At 52.0% G+C, this 13,881-nt stretch overlaps 1 pseudogene; it reads left to right on the top strand.

Moving 5' to 3' along the window:
• The first annotated feature begins 3,802 nt into the window (after positions 1–3,802).
• LOC126488109 (kallikrein-2-like) lies at positions 3,803–8,054 on the top strand (annotated as a pseudogene).
• Positions 8,055–13,881: the final 5,827 nt, after the last annotated feature.

Below are 13,881 nucleotides of genomic sequence, written 5' to 3'. Positions count from 1 at the left end.
CCAAACCAAACCAACAAAGACAGCAGTGTCACATACATAAAATTTTCATCGAGGTTTGGGGTCGAAAGAGGAGGATCCTGGGACTCTCTGGTCACCAGCTGAGTTCCTGGTTCACGGAGAGACCTGGTCTCAAGGGAGTAAGTGGAAAGTAATAGAGAAGGGGTCCAGTCCTCCCCTGGTCTCCATGCCCATACACAGAATCAAACATATTCACACACCACCACCACCATACCATACACAGAAATAATATAAAAACTAAACAAATGTTCAGAGTTGTTGTATTCAGTCTCTGGACTCAGCGTGCCATAGGGCCCACATGAGCTCACAGCCCAGATGGCACTAGTCACTGAGACTCGGGACAAAGGATGCTTTGGGTTAGGTGAGGAGACTGTGTGTGGAGCCCCTGTCACACTACTGCTCTTGTCACCCTCTCCCGAATCTCTGCTTCTGTGATCCAGCATCCCTGCTGTGAGCCCTTTCACAGCCAGATCTCAGACCACAGGAATTCAGCCAGTGTGAGCCAGGGCCAACAGAGCAGGAAGACAGGGTTCTCAGGCCAGGCACAGTCCTTCATGCAGAAGGAGCCCAGCCTACAGATTTAGGGGTGGGGTTCTGACATGCTCTTCATGCCTATAGGGTGGGAGGGGACGTGGGGGAACGAAGACTTTATAAGGCCCGAGAGACTCGGCTCCCAGTTCACCACCTATCCCTCCACACCCTGCACCACGCCGCTCCTGCTCTTGTGCCTCATCCTGTGTGTGGAGAAAGACGGTGAGAACTGAGGGAGGGTACACCGGCAGGGGATAGGACCAGACACCTCTGCCTTCTACCCCTCGAGCCCAGCTCCACCTTCCAACCCACAGCCTGTTTTAGATCAGGGAGTAGACTCCTTATTTCTTGGGGTGCCATCCTGACACCCTATCTCTGCCCCTCCATGCTGCACAGACCTTTCCCACTCCTTTTGTTCCTGAATCCACCCTGAACCCCTGGATTTATCTTTGTCTTAGTCTACCCCCTAAGGAGCAAATCCTGGGTCTTCGCTGTCTGTCACTGAGGGAATCCTCCACTGGAGGCCACCTTAGCCCAACCAAGACATTACCGCCACCCTGTGCCCCCAACCTTGACTTCTGTCCCCAGCCTATGCCGCTGGGGATACAGGTCCCATGACACATCCTGTTTCGTCACGTAGATAAAGAGATCTAGTCAGAGACTATAAATAGCCCCCCACCTCCTGCGATCTGGAATTGGGGTTCTGGAGTTTTCTCCTTATTCTGTCTCCGCCTGAACTTCCATCAGTGGGGTGGGGATGGTTGAAGCCTGGGCTCTTTTAGAACTGCTTTCTGGGGCCACATCTTCCCAGTCTGCTTCCTCAACACTACTCAGGATTCTCTCCCAACAAGCAGACATCAGCCATGCGAGCCTATCTCCATTTCAGGAACTCCTTGTCCCTGAGGATCCACGGCCTTCACCCTCACCTGCCCTATACCCCTGCTCACCCCAAACTCCATGGAGCCCATGCAGCTCCAGACACTGATGTCATCTCTTGTCTCCCAGTCTGCTGAGGTCAGCTTCATGCTCAGGGCAGAATATCTGTCTGCCCAGGGCCATCTGCCTCCCACACACCAGTTTATTCTAGCACCTTAATCCTGACCCCGTGCCCTCAGTCCTGGTCCTCTCCCACGTCCCTTCCCAGTCCCTTTTCCATGCCAACCCTGGGCCCTACCCAGCACTCTTTCCACAGGTGCCGGGTCCCTCACTGAGTCCAGGATCATCGGAGGCTGGGAGGGTGAGAGACATTGGCAACCCTGGCAGGTGGCTGTGTTTCATGGTGTGCACCCCCAGTGGGTGCTCATGGCGGCCCACTGCATCAGCCGGTAGGATGGGTTGGGATATGGCTGTGGCCAGAGCCTGGCATGCTAAAGGCCCTGGGATCCATCTCCCAAACACTTTAGTAGAAGAAGAGCAGTGGTGGGGGCTTCTATTCTTTAAGGAAGAACATGCCACCCTCCTCTTTGGATGGCCTTGTGAGAGGTCTTGTGAGGGATCTGAGGGATGAAGGATGGTCCAGGAGGCCTGTGGCAGTGGAGCTGGGACTGGCCCACCACTACCCATGACCACCTGGGTCTGTCCCTGGGTCTTTCTGGGTTTCCTGTCTCACTGCCCTTTGGCATACTGTTCTCTGTTGACTACGTGGGATCGTGTTTCGGTTTTGGTCTCTCCTCCTTCCCTGTCTCCATGTCTGTGTGTCTCCTCTATCTGTCCTCCTCTGGGTGTCTCTTTCTGCCATCAAGTGTCTCCCCCTCCAGATCTCTGGGTCTTGGTCTCACTCTCCCCTCCCCTCTGCTGGCCACACTGGAGAATAGGCCTAAGTGGAATCTAGTAGACCGGAAGAGGTGTCCCCAGCGCACACTGTGAGAGAAGTCCTCAGTTTCTCCAGACCAACCTGGCACTGGAGGACCCTGTCCACTGTGGGGACACAAAGAGAGAGGCTGGGGTGAGCTATATCTGGGCGAGTACAAAGTGTGGGCAGGGTGCTGATCAGAAACGGTCAGACCTGAGGTTGTGGCAACACCTTACGGACCAGGGAAGTTCTGGCCAGCCCTGGTGCAGCTGGGTGGCTCTCGGGTCCTTTTCCTCTCTGTTCCAGTTCTCATTCTCTCTTTACTCCCTGCCTCCCTTACTACTTTGTCTGTTTTTCTCTGCCTCTCGTCTGTCCCCAATCACTTCCTCTCTTCTCACCCCATGTCCTCGCTGCTCCCCGTGTGTTTTCCCTTCTCGCTCTTCTCTGCCCCTTTCCTCCTACACCTCTGTAGCTCTCTTGTTTTAATCACGTGTGTGTGGTGTATGTGTGTGTGCTGTTGGTGTGTATGCGTGAGTGTGCATCTGTATGTGAGGGCCAAAGGCTGGTGTCAGCTGACTCCCTCTCTCGCTCTCTGGCTTATGCTTCTTAACCTTTTTTATCGCATTTATTTGTTTTGTGTATGTGAGTGTGTATATGTGTGAGCATACATGTCGTTGCACATGACTGGAGGTCATAAGACAGCCTACGGTCATCAGTTCCCTCCCTCCACCACGTGGGTCCTGGGATTGAACTCAGATCATGGGGCTTGGCTGCAAGGGCCACTACAGCTGAGCTGTCTCACTGGCCCATCTTTTTAAGTCGCCTTAATAAAAAAAAATTATATATGAGTGTTTCGCCTGTATGTATTTCTGTATGTCTGTGCACCACGTATATACCTGGTGCCTGAAGACCTGAAGATGACCTGGAACTAGAGTTACAGACAGTTGTGAGCCACCATGTGAGTGCTGGGAATCAAACCCAGGTCTTCTGGAAGAGCAGCCAGTGCTCTTAACCACGAAGCCATCACCTCTCCGGCCATCCTCCATGTCTGCTTTTTTTTTTTCAATAGGAGCTCAAGCATTCAGCATGGCTGACTGTCAGGCAGCTCTAGGGATCATCCTGTGTCTGTCCTCAGCACAAGAATGAAGGCATCTGCCATTCAATCTGATTTTCATGTAGGTTTTGATGGTCCAAAGTCAGGTCCTCACGCTAGTGCAGTAAGCACTTTACCCTACCCCTGCCCCCAGCTATTTCCAGAGCCTGGAGGCTCTGTCTTTCCATGTGTGTCTGCCTTTCAATCTCTCCCCTTCCAGCACGTTCTTGCTGTCTCTGTCCACTCTCTCCTTCCCCATCCCTTTCTCCTTTCGTCTTCTCTTTTGCCCAGGTTCCCTGGCCCCCTCCTTCTGCCTCATTCTTGCTTCCTCCCTAGCATCAGCCTGGCAGGGCTGGGTCACCAGCCTGTATGACAATGAAGACACTGGTCAGTGTGTCCCTGTCGGCCATTCCATCCACCCCCCACTCTACAACATGAGCCTCCTAAAGACCAGATCTCTCAGTCCCGACGATGGCAACAGCCACGACCCACTGCCGCAGCTGAGTGAGCCAGTCAACATCACAGAGTCCTGAGGGCACTGAGCCTGCCCACTGAGGAGTCTGAGCTGGGAAGCCTCTGCCTGGCATCTGACTGGGGCAGCATCAGGCCAGATGAGTGTATGCCTGTGTCAGTCCCTTAAGCCTGGAGCAGGAGGCGCAGTTCTAGAAGAGACTGGGCTGCCAGGCTGCTGTGCACCTGCCATGGCTGTGTTCTCTTGGCCTGCAGCTGTACATGCAGGGATGCTGCAGAGTGTGGACCTCTGCCTCACGTCCAATGATGCTCTGTAAGGCAGCTAATTTGCAGAGGGTGACAGAACTCATGCTGTGTGCCGGGCACTGGGAAGGCGGCAAAGATACTTGCATGGTAAGCGGTCCCCTTTGCTAGGCTCTGAGAGGACAAGAGTAAAGGAACCCTATTCTAGGCTGAGCCCCATCAGCTCTCCATCCAGTGTGTCACCCCTCTGCTTCAGTCCTGTCCCTCCCTCCCCAAGGCACAGTCTTCTACATCCAGGGGTCTCACCTATGAACACCTTTTCTAAGGTATCTCCCAGGTGCCTGTGACCACCTTGGGCAGTCAACAGTGAACAGAGAGAAGCCCCTCCCACAAAGAGCACCAAGAGGGGTGGGATGTTGCATTGCTCCTCCTGGGGCAATTGTTTCTACTCACAAACAGAGAAGACACACACTATTCCACCCCTCTTGGTGAGTTCACCAGCTAGTGGGATTAGCCTCTGGGAGCATGAGTCTATCAAAGGCAACTGTATCACCAAAAGGCCTGCCCCCAGCATAGGTGATGACTCAGGAGTCCCCTGCAGAACTTGGAGCAGTTCCACCAAAAAGCCTACCCTCTGAGGGGCCTCCTGAATCCCCACGCTCACTTAGGAAGGAGGTGTTGATAGGAAGAATACAGCTCCACAGAGGGGCAGCCATGAACAGGAAGCATAACTCAGACACGATGGGGTGGGATATCACAAGGTAGTGGAGCCATGGGCAGACACAAGACCTGGGACAGCAGGAGGGACACCTGGTAGGAGAGGGTGTTGTGTACAAGGTGAGATGAGGCAATGCCTATGGGGGGGTACCCTATAGTATCAGGGGTGGGGCAGAGGGGAAAGCAAGTGCCAGGTCCCAAAGGGAGAGGGACAGCCTGGGGGCTTGTGACTAGGTAAATGTCAGCAGACAGAGTGTGAACAGGGATAAGAGCAGGCGGGGGCTCACTTCCTTCAGGGTCTCATTTGAACCACAGAGCGGGGAAACGCTGACTCTGCTCACAAGCGCCCTCTGGTGTCCATGGACTCAGGCTGCAGGAAGGCAGACGTGGAAGGGAGTATCTATCTCAGGGTTGAGCAGGGTGGAGACTCCAAGTCTTACCCTCAGCTGCTCTAACCCTACCGTCTTCCTCACAGGCTTTTGCCTCATCTCTCTTACTGTATTGCCTCCACGCAGGCCTTCTAATGTCAGAGCTGGCCTTTCCCTGGCCCTGCTTAACAGCTCTCTCTCTCCGTGTCTCCCCATTGCCTTGGCCAGGGGTGTCTATTCTAAGAAAAGTTCAAGGGAAGGGGGCTATCAAGTGACCCCGGGGTGGAAGTGTTGCCTCTTCCTGGGGCCCTACCTTCTGACCCCCCTACTGATATGAGGACCCTCCTCGCTTCCTCAGGGGTCCAGGTTACATCCCCTCTGGGATGCTATACTGCTTTCTTCTGGAAGGCTTAGCGGGGAGGTGGCGGTCATGTGCAAGAGATGAGGCACCCCAGACAGAAAGTAGGGTGTCTTCTCTCACTCTACCCCACTCCTCTTCCCTTAGGGAGACTCTGGGGACCCACTCATCTGTGATGGGGTGCTAAGGTACTCCATCACAGGGTGGTAACCCCTGTGCCTGGCCTGGGCACCTAGCATGTTCACCAAGCTGAAGCTATACGAGACGTGGATTGAGGTCACCACGGGGAACAACCCATGAGGTCCCTGTACCTTCCTTAGTAAACTGATATCCACCCCCTTACATTCTGCCTTGTCCCCCTTTTCTGGGCTCTAGGTACCTCGGGGTCTAGGACTCAGTTGGCAGAACCCAAACCCTCCTGAGCCTCCCGACTCAGGTGCTAGGTATGGATTCATGCCTTTAGCGGGAAGAAGGAACTGAGGCAGGCGGAGCCAGCAAGTCTCAGCGGGTTCCATGTGCTTCTCCCATCTGGAGAACATGGCAGGTCTAGAAGCCACTCAAGCAGAAGGAGGTGGGGGTGGCCTGATATGTGTGTATTTCAGAGATGGAGGAAAGGGGTCACCCAGGAGACAGGACAGGGGCACAAGGTGACAAACCCAACCGAGGTGCCTCATTGTTCTGGAGACACTGGGATGCCTAAGGACATCCTGAGCAGAGGAAGGAGGTCACTCCATGTCACAGGGCAAGGGAGGAGGACCACAGAGTGGTGAAGCTTATTTCCTTTGTGGGTGTTGGTGACCACAAACCACAATTAACAGTAGGACTCGCAGTCGCTGAAGATGTGGCGCTGAGGTGAGTCACGGGTGAAGACCACGGCAGCGAGCACACAGAGATCCAGAGACGAGCTCCCAAGTGGACTGTGAAGTCTGTGGCTCCTGAGGACGCTGGTGTGTGAGGGCCTGCCCAGTATGAAGATGTGGCCACAGAAGCTGGCCAAGCCTGGTTTGTGGAGTGCTCACTGGTCTCTGTGCAGTACTCAGCTGGGTCACATGACTGACATGTTGTCCTGCTCCGGTGTCAGCAGAGCTCCGGATGCCCAAATCCAGGTTCACACTCCAGCCACACTGTCAGCACGAACTGCTACTGATGCCCAAGGCTCCAGTGTACTGGGACCTCTCCAGCTGGGAAGTCTGCGGCATCCAACATTGTCCCCAGAAGGGACTCGAGTGAGGGTTCTCTCAAGGTTGAGCCCCCAGGCCTCCTGGGAAATCTACTGTCCAGGAAATGAAGGAAGAGACAGACTGAGGAAGAGAAGAAGAGAGGGAAAAGGTGAGGTGAGAAAGAAGAGGAAAATGGAGAAAAGAGAGGAAGCGTGGGGAGAAGAAAAGAGGGGAGGAAGGGTGAAGGAGAGGGAAAGAGGAGAAGGAAGAAAGGAGGAGTGGGGAAGAAAGAGTAGGGATGGGGTGAGGAAGAAGAGGGACATCCTGTGACAGGCTAAGCAGGGAGGAGGCCTGCAGGGGAAAGTGCAGGTATAGGGACAGACCCTGATCTCACTGGGGACATGGCAGTGACTCCATTACTTTTTCTTCATACCCTTGTGCATGAAGAAATCCCACCCTAGGTCCAGGGTTAGAGGAACACCAAACACTCCATACAGGAGACCATAGGGTGTGTGTCACAGCTGGGGAAGCAGGGCATGGCTGGGCACATGGGGTCACAGGATGACAAGAGGCACTCTGGGAGTCAGGCTGAGGCTAGTGAACTCTGGTTCTCCTGGGGAGAGTGGAACTGTGGTATCGACATCCCCGAAGGCTGGCAGGATATGCGGGTTTTGTGGGTTCTGCTGCTGGTCCCACTAATGGAGGGAACAACTAGCTTGGGGAGCTTTCCATTGGGTGGGACCCTGACTTTGGGGCAGAAGCTGTTGTTGAGACCCAGCTCAGATCACACTGTTTGGAGGCTACTTTGATATGAGTAGGTTTGGAGGTCACTGGGTGGGGCCAGACCCCTCCCTCACAATCAACAGCCTATAAAAGCCAGGTGCATGCGCTGCTGGACTTGAATTACTGCTCAGCAGAGCAGGGTCTGAGTCACCGCTGTGGCTCCAGCACAGGATGTGATGTCCTGAGCTAGCCCAGGAGCTGAACCTCTGTTAGACAACACCCTAACAAGACCCTGAGCAAGAACAAGGATGCTCCACTGCCCCCTCCAACTGGGCCTGTTAGTCACACGAACAAGACAGAGAACGGCAGGAAAAGCTGTTCTAGGGGCTTCGGGATAGGGTGAGGCCTGCCCAAATGTAGACACAACATTGTCCACACTCACCCTTGTGTCTCTCTGCAGTAAACTCTCACATCTGCTACCCAAAGCTCTGTGCATCTCAGATGAAGGCTTTTTCAATAATCACAGGGACTGGAGAGCCGAGGGGGAATCCAGCACAAGGTCCTGGTGATTGTGCCTTAGAAGTAAGATGGGGCATTTGATGACCAAAAATATTTAAGTTGAATTCCAAATTGAGTTAGAAATGTCCTAATAAGCATACTGAAGGAGATAGAACCAGATATTAACAATATTAAGCTTGAAAACATAAAACAAGGTCCGAAAAAATACTAGGGAAGAAAAAATTAACAGTTGAAAAAGAAAAGTTTCAAAATGTGTGTATCTAGGCCAGGCAGATAACTCAGTCAACAGAGTGCTTGTCTGCGAGTGTGGGGACCTAGGCTGGATCCCCAGCATCTGCAGCAGGCAGGAATCTTCCAGAATGTTCAGACAGGAGAACAGCACAGTCAGTGGTGGGATCGTCACATCAGTGAGAACAGTGAGGGGAACCAGGATCATGAACCATCCTGTCAGGAGCCATTTTCCCAAAGATGATAGCAGGAACTATTGTCCTAAGGATGTTTGCGGAAAGCCCCACTACCTTGAGAGCTATTTGCTGAGGGAACCTGCCTCACGTCCCAACTATCTTGATAGCAGGGACCATTGTCCTAAGAATGTTTGCAGAGAGCCCCCACATCCCAACTACCTTGAGAGCTGTTTGTTAATGGAGCCACAAAAAGAATGTTTCCACTTACCAGGTGTGCTGACCTTTGCTACCCCTGCAAAACCCCCTACCCCAACCCAAATTCCTCATTCAAGGGGTATTTAAGCCACAACCATTACGCTAATTAACGGAGGCTTTGACAAGAGAATTTTGCTTGGTCTCGTTCCTCTCTCTCACCCATGTTCTTTCAGGTAGCACCCCTTCAGACCCTGGAATAACTAGTCCTGCTGGACGGGTACACCATCCAAGAGCAGCAGACGGACAGAGGGAAGAGAAGTAAGAGAAGCCGAGAGGCTACACAGGGTGTCACCACGAGAGACACAGGGAGACAGGAAGGCAGTCTCCCCTGAGCATGAGCATCATGGCATCTGGGGATGGGGCTCTGTGATGGCCCTTCCGGGACCCCACTGAACACAGATTAACCTTCTTTCTGGTCCTTTCTGCCTGGCCCCTTGTCTCTACCAATGTCCACCTCCCAAGGTTTGCCTCTGCCACAGTCTCCACGATTCAGTGCTAAGAGTCTCAATCTCCACCTGGCTCTTCTTTCCCTGCATTTCAGCAGCTTCTGCCTTCCCACTGTGAGACTGAGAGTTGCCTGGGATCTGGTCTAGCAGGTTGATAAATGGATACTGAGTTAAAATTCTGAATCTCTACTAATGGACTTCTGGAGTGGATGACAGTAAGACCCTTGACAATCTTTATTTAGTTCCATGAATATATCTGACTTTAGATATATTTGTCTACACAAGGTGACTAACCCTATGAAATATATGTATCATGTGCCCTTGGTGAAGACAACCACTGTTTGTGAAGGAGGTCCTATACTTTAGGCATTATCATGCACACATAGAGAACTTCCCTGTACCCTTAAAACAACAGGCATCATCTTCACAGATTAAATAAAGAGCTGCGTGATCAAATAAATTCTTCCAAGAAACAGAGCTCGTATGTTGACTGTCAAGGGTTTAGACTGGGCGTATACTCAATGTACCACAGATCCCTGGGGATGAGGAATTCTGTCATTGGGGTCCACAAAGCCCCCTGGTGGAGATTTGAAATTGTACACCAAGCCACAGAGATCCAACACATAAGGACACATTAAACCAGATTCAGAGCAACTCCCAAACATAGAGTTGGGACCTCAGTACATGTCAGCATCTTCCCCTGTGCAAACTTTTTGAGACCCCACTTCTTGCACATCCAGTCTCTTGTGCAAATATTTGTAAATGGTACATAAGCTATCCAAATTTATACTGGAAACTGAATTAGATCTGATTTCTCTACGTTTACCCATGTCTCATCCTTTCATATTAATTTATGTATGTTAAATTCCAACGTAGTGGTCAATCAGCTCCACCTGTGTGGGCCAGATGACGGTGTCATCCCCATCAGTTCTCCAGCCGTGCCCGCGATCCACAGCAGAATACGGCCACGTCCATAATGTCCTAATCAGGGTTACTATTGCTGTGATGAAACACCACGACCAAAAACAAGCTCCACATCACTGACACTGCTCATCACTGGAGGGAGCCAGGCAGAACTAACGCGGCAGGAACCTAGCAGCAGAAGCTGATGCAGAAGCTATGAAGGGGTGGTGCTTACTGGCTTACTCCCACGAGGATGGCCCTTTAAGCCCACTTAAAGTGTTTGGCAACCTTTCTAACTTGAAGTCCCGAAGTCCAGCATGGTCAGGCTTGTCACAACAATACCCTGCTCCTTGGTACCAACGTCTATCTTTGTCACCGGTCCATTGTTGTGAAGGGACACCGTGGCCAAGACGACTCTTATAAAAGAATTTAATTGGGGTTTGCCTTCAGTTTCTGAGGCGTACTCCATCATCTTCATGGTAGCAAGCATGGTAATGTGCAAGGAGAGAGAGAGAGAGAGAGAGAGAGAGAGAGAGAGAGAGAGAGAGAGACAGACTGGGTCTGGTTTGGGCTTTTGAAACCTTAGAACCCACCCCCAGCAACACACCTACTCTAGCAAGGCCACACCTCCTAATCTTTCTAAGCAGTTCAACAGAAGACTAAGAATATAAATTTATGGGCTCACGGGGGCCATTCTCATTCAACCACCACATATGCCATTGTACGTCACTAAGTTTGAGTGACAAACATATACTCTGGGAACAAACCTTCATTTAGTATCTGGACACACGGGTAGTCTCCCTGACTGGCTCCCTATGACCACCTGTCTGGGCCCACCAACCAGAGAGAACCTCAGTCCTGTGAAAATGAGGCAGATGGAAGAAACAGAGACACGGTTCCAGAAAGACAGAATGCTGAGGCTGGCTGGGCTGGTGGAGCGATCGCCTAGAGCGGACATGAAGCCCTAGTTCAAACTACTGCATCTCACAGACCAGGCATTGATACCAGCACTTTGGAGACAGAAGCAGAAGGATCAGAAATTCAAGTCTATCTTTGGCTATATCATGAGTTCAAGGGCAACCTGAGCCCTAAGACCCTGTCAAAAGGAAAAGGGGGTGAGAAAATAACTGAGGGTGTCTTAGTAAGGGCGACCATGACCAAAAGCAAGCTAAGGAATAAGTGAGTTATTTGGCTTACACTTCCATGTTGTAGCCCACCATCAAAGGAAGTCAGGGCAGGAACTAAAGCAAGCAAGAAACCTAGAGGCAGGAACTGATACATAGGCCCCTGGATGGATGCTGCTTACTGGCTTGCTCCCCTTGGCTTGATCAGCTGCTTTCTTATAGAACACAGGACCACCAGCCCAGGGACAGTACCACCCACAAGGGGCTGGACCTTGCCCCATCAATCACTAATTAAGAAAATACCCTATAAGCTTACATACAGCCAGATCTTACTGAGGAATTTTCTCAACTGAGGTTCCCTCCTCTCAGACGACTCCAGCTTGTGTCAAGTTGACATAAAGCCAGCCAGGACAGAGAGGAAGAGACAGAAGCCATAACTGCCTGTAGAGCAGACCATGACGAGAGGGAGGGATGAGGAGGACCCTGTTCTCGTGGATGGTGACACAATTTTGAGGATTGCGGCCTCTGTGCCGCATGTCCAGGCTGGAAAGTGACCTTTGGGCCTTGGCAACTTAAACCCCAACCACCTCTCCCCACACTGAGTGCTGCTGTTCAACCTGCTAGAGAGGCAGGTTCAGCATCCTGGGCACTGACTGCTGTGGAAGACAAGAGACCAACGCTCAGATCCTGGGGGAGATCCTCAAACACTCTTCATGTTTTTGTCCAAGATTACCCCTCTTCCAGCAGCCCTGCAGTGCAGATTCCAGGTCTCCTCCTTCACCCAGGAGTCCAGACCCAAAGCTCCAGGCCCTGAATCCCCTCCCTCAGTCTCAGGGGTACACACCCAAACCCTCATCCCTTAGACCAGCGCCCTCCTCCCTAGAGCTGTGTGTCCAGACTACAGCCTCTTCCCCAGACCCAGAACAATGTCTGGCCCTTGCTCCTGAGACACAGGGTGGAGGTGGCTCCCTCCTGCCTCTGCTCTGCTAGACGAAGACAACCCCTATGAAGCCACCCTGGTGTCACCCAGTGGCTAGTCCCTCCGAGTACAAGCACAGCCTTGGGAAACTTGGACCCTGTCCACTGTGCTCTTCACTCTGTGACGCTGCCGCCCACACTCACCCACTCCTCCCCCTGCCTCAACTGCAAACAGGGTCGTGGTCAAAGGACTTTATGGATACAGAAAAAGGTGTCACACCTGTGAGATTAAAAAGAAACAACCAGAGGTGGTGGTGTTATACCCAAATCCACAAAGTCCCCGCAAAAGCCAACAAGGAGACGGAATCCCATATATAAAGGCAAAGAGCCTTTATTTTAATCAAGTTTGCAAACTCAGTCTCTCCGCATGTCCAACGTATTGGAATAACTGGAGAGCCCCAAGCTCAGTTAGAATTGGGCTTTTATAGTAGTAAAGGTGGGGGTGAGGAGTTTCTGAGGTTCAGGGCCCTTGATTGGCTGACACTTGTCTAGGGTGTCCTGGTGAGTGTGCTGGCAGGTGATCCTAGGAATTTCCTTTGGATGGTCTGTTCTTGCGTGGTGCTGGGTAATCTCAGTTCATGGTCCTTCCTGCAACCAGGTATTGCTTCAGGGTAAACTGCTGACACCCAGGCCTCCATTAAACTTTTTGATGGCTGAGTCCTACACTGGCAGGTGATAATGGTTGGAAGTTAAGAACTTCCTTTGGGTGGTCTGCTCCTATCAAGCTTATCATGGTGGGCGGAGTCCTACAGTCAGGTGTGGTTCCAGTACCTCACCTTCCTCGGTGAGAGCAGTGGCGTGGACCTTGGGGCAGACTCAGTCCTTGGGTCAGCATGGTGGTCAATATGGGGTTAGACACTGGGAGGAAGTGCCTCCTGCAGTTTCCTCACGGGTGGGCTGCTTAGAACTTGTGTCCACACAGCCGAAGGGTCCCAAGTCCCAAAGCTACTGTGTGAAGTGTGTGTGAGAGAGAGAACACTGTGCCCACAGCGGGTATGTGTGAGTGTGTGTGTGAGAGAGGGAGGGAACACTGTGCCCACGGCAGGTATGTGTGAAGTTTGTGTGAGAGAGTGAGAAGCATGTGCCCACAGCATGTATGTAATTCACCAACCTCATTTATTAACAGACAACAAATGCTGTCTTGTCAGCACGTAAGATCTTGTCCCTAGGAGATAGTTCATACAGTTGACAGGCAGGGCTAGAGGGAGCACTCTGTCCGACCTGGGCACACCAAAGTTGTGTCCATATCTCAGAAAGTCAGGGAGCCCTGGGCACAGCATCCAAACTGCTGGAAGATGGGCTTTAAGTTGGCGTGTCCAGCTGAACCCCAGTGAGGGCTCTCACAGAAGTTCCCACTGGGTTTCCACATACCTGTCTTCTGCTTTCTGTGGGCAGGGACTGGCTTGATGTGCATCACCAGAGACTAAAAACATATAACATGGCCACTTCAGAAAGCCTTATGCCTGTTCTTTCTGTCCAGTGCTGTGGCAGCCAAGGTCACCTGCTGGGAGGACAGTGGGCTTTGGTGCCTCAGGATTGTTGGGAACAGTGGAGTCACCTCGAAGGCTGAAACTGGAGAAAATTTCACTGTCACTTCTTGTCAACAGGTTTAGGGGTTGAAGGGGGATGTCATCTGTGGGGTTCTTTCTTGGGAGTGGAACCTGGCCACCTTTGTCCTGGCCTCTGAGTGTGAGTCTTCTTAGCGCGTACGCAGGCAGCTGGCTGACCTTGTTGGATCGCATTTCTGTCCTTTTGGAGGATGAAGGCTTTTTAAAGAC

This window comes from Alexandromys fortis, unplaced genomic scaffold (assembly GCF_014885135.2).
Source record: "Alexandromys fortis isolate MF-2015 unplaced genomic scaffold, M_Fortis_MF-2015_v1.1 scaffold_161, whole genome shotgun sequence".
In the NCBI taxonomy this organism is placed as follows: Eukaryota; Metazoa; Chordata; class Mammalia; order Rodentia; family Cricetidae; genus Alexandromys; species Alexandromys fortis.
This window is presented reverse-complemented; position numbering and strand designations above follow the sequence as displayed.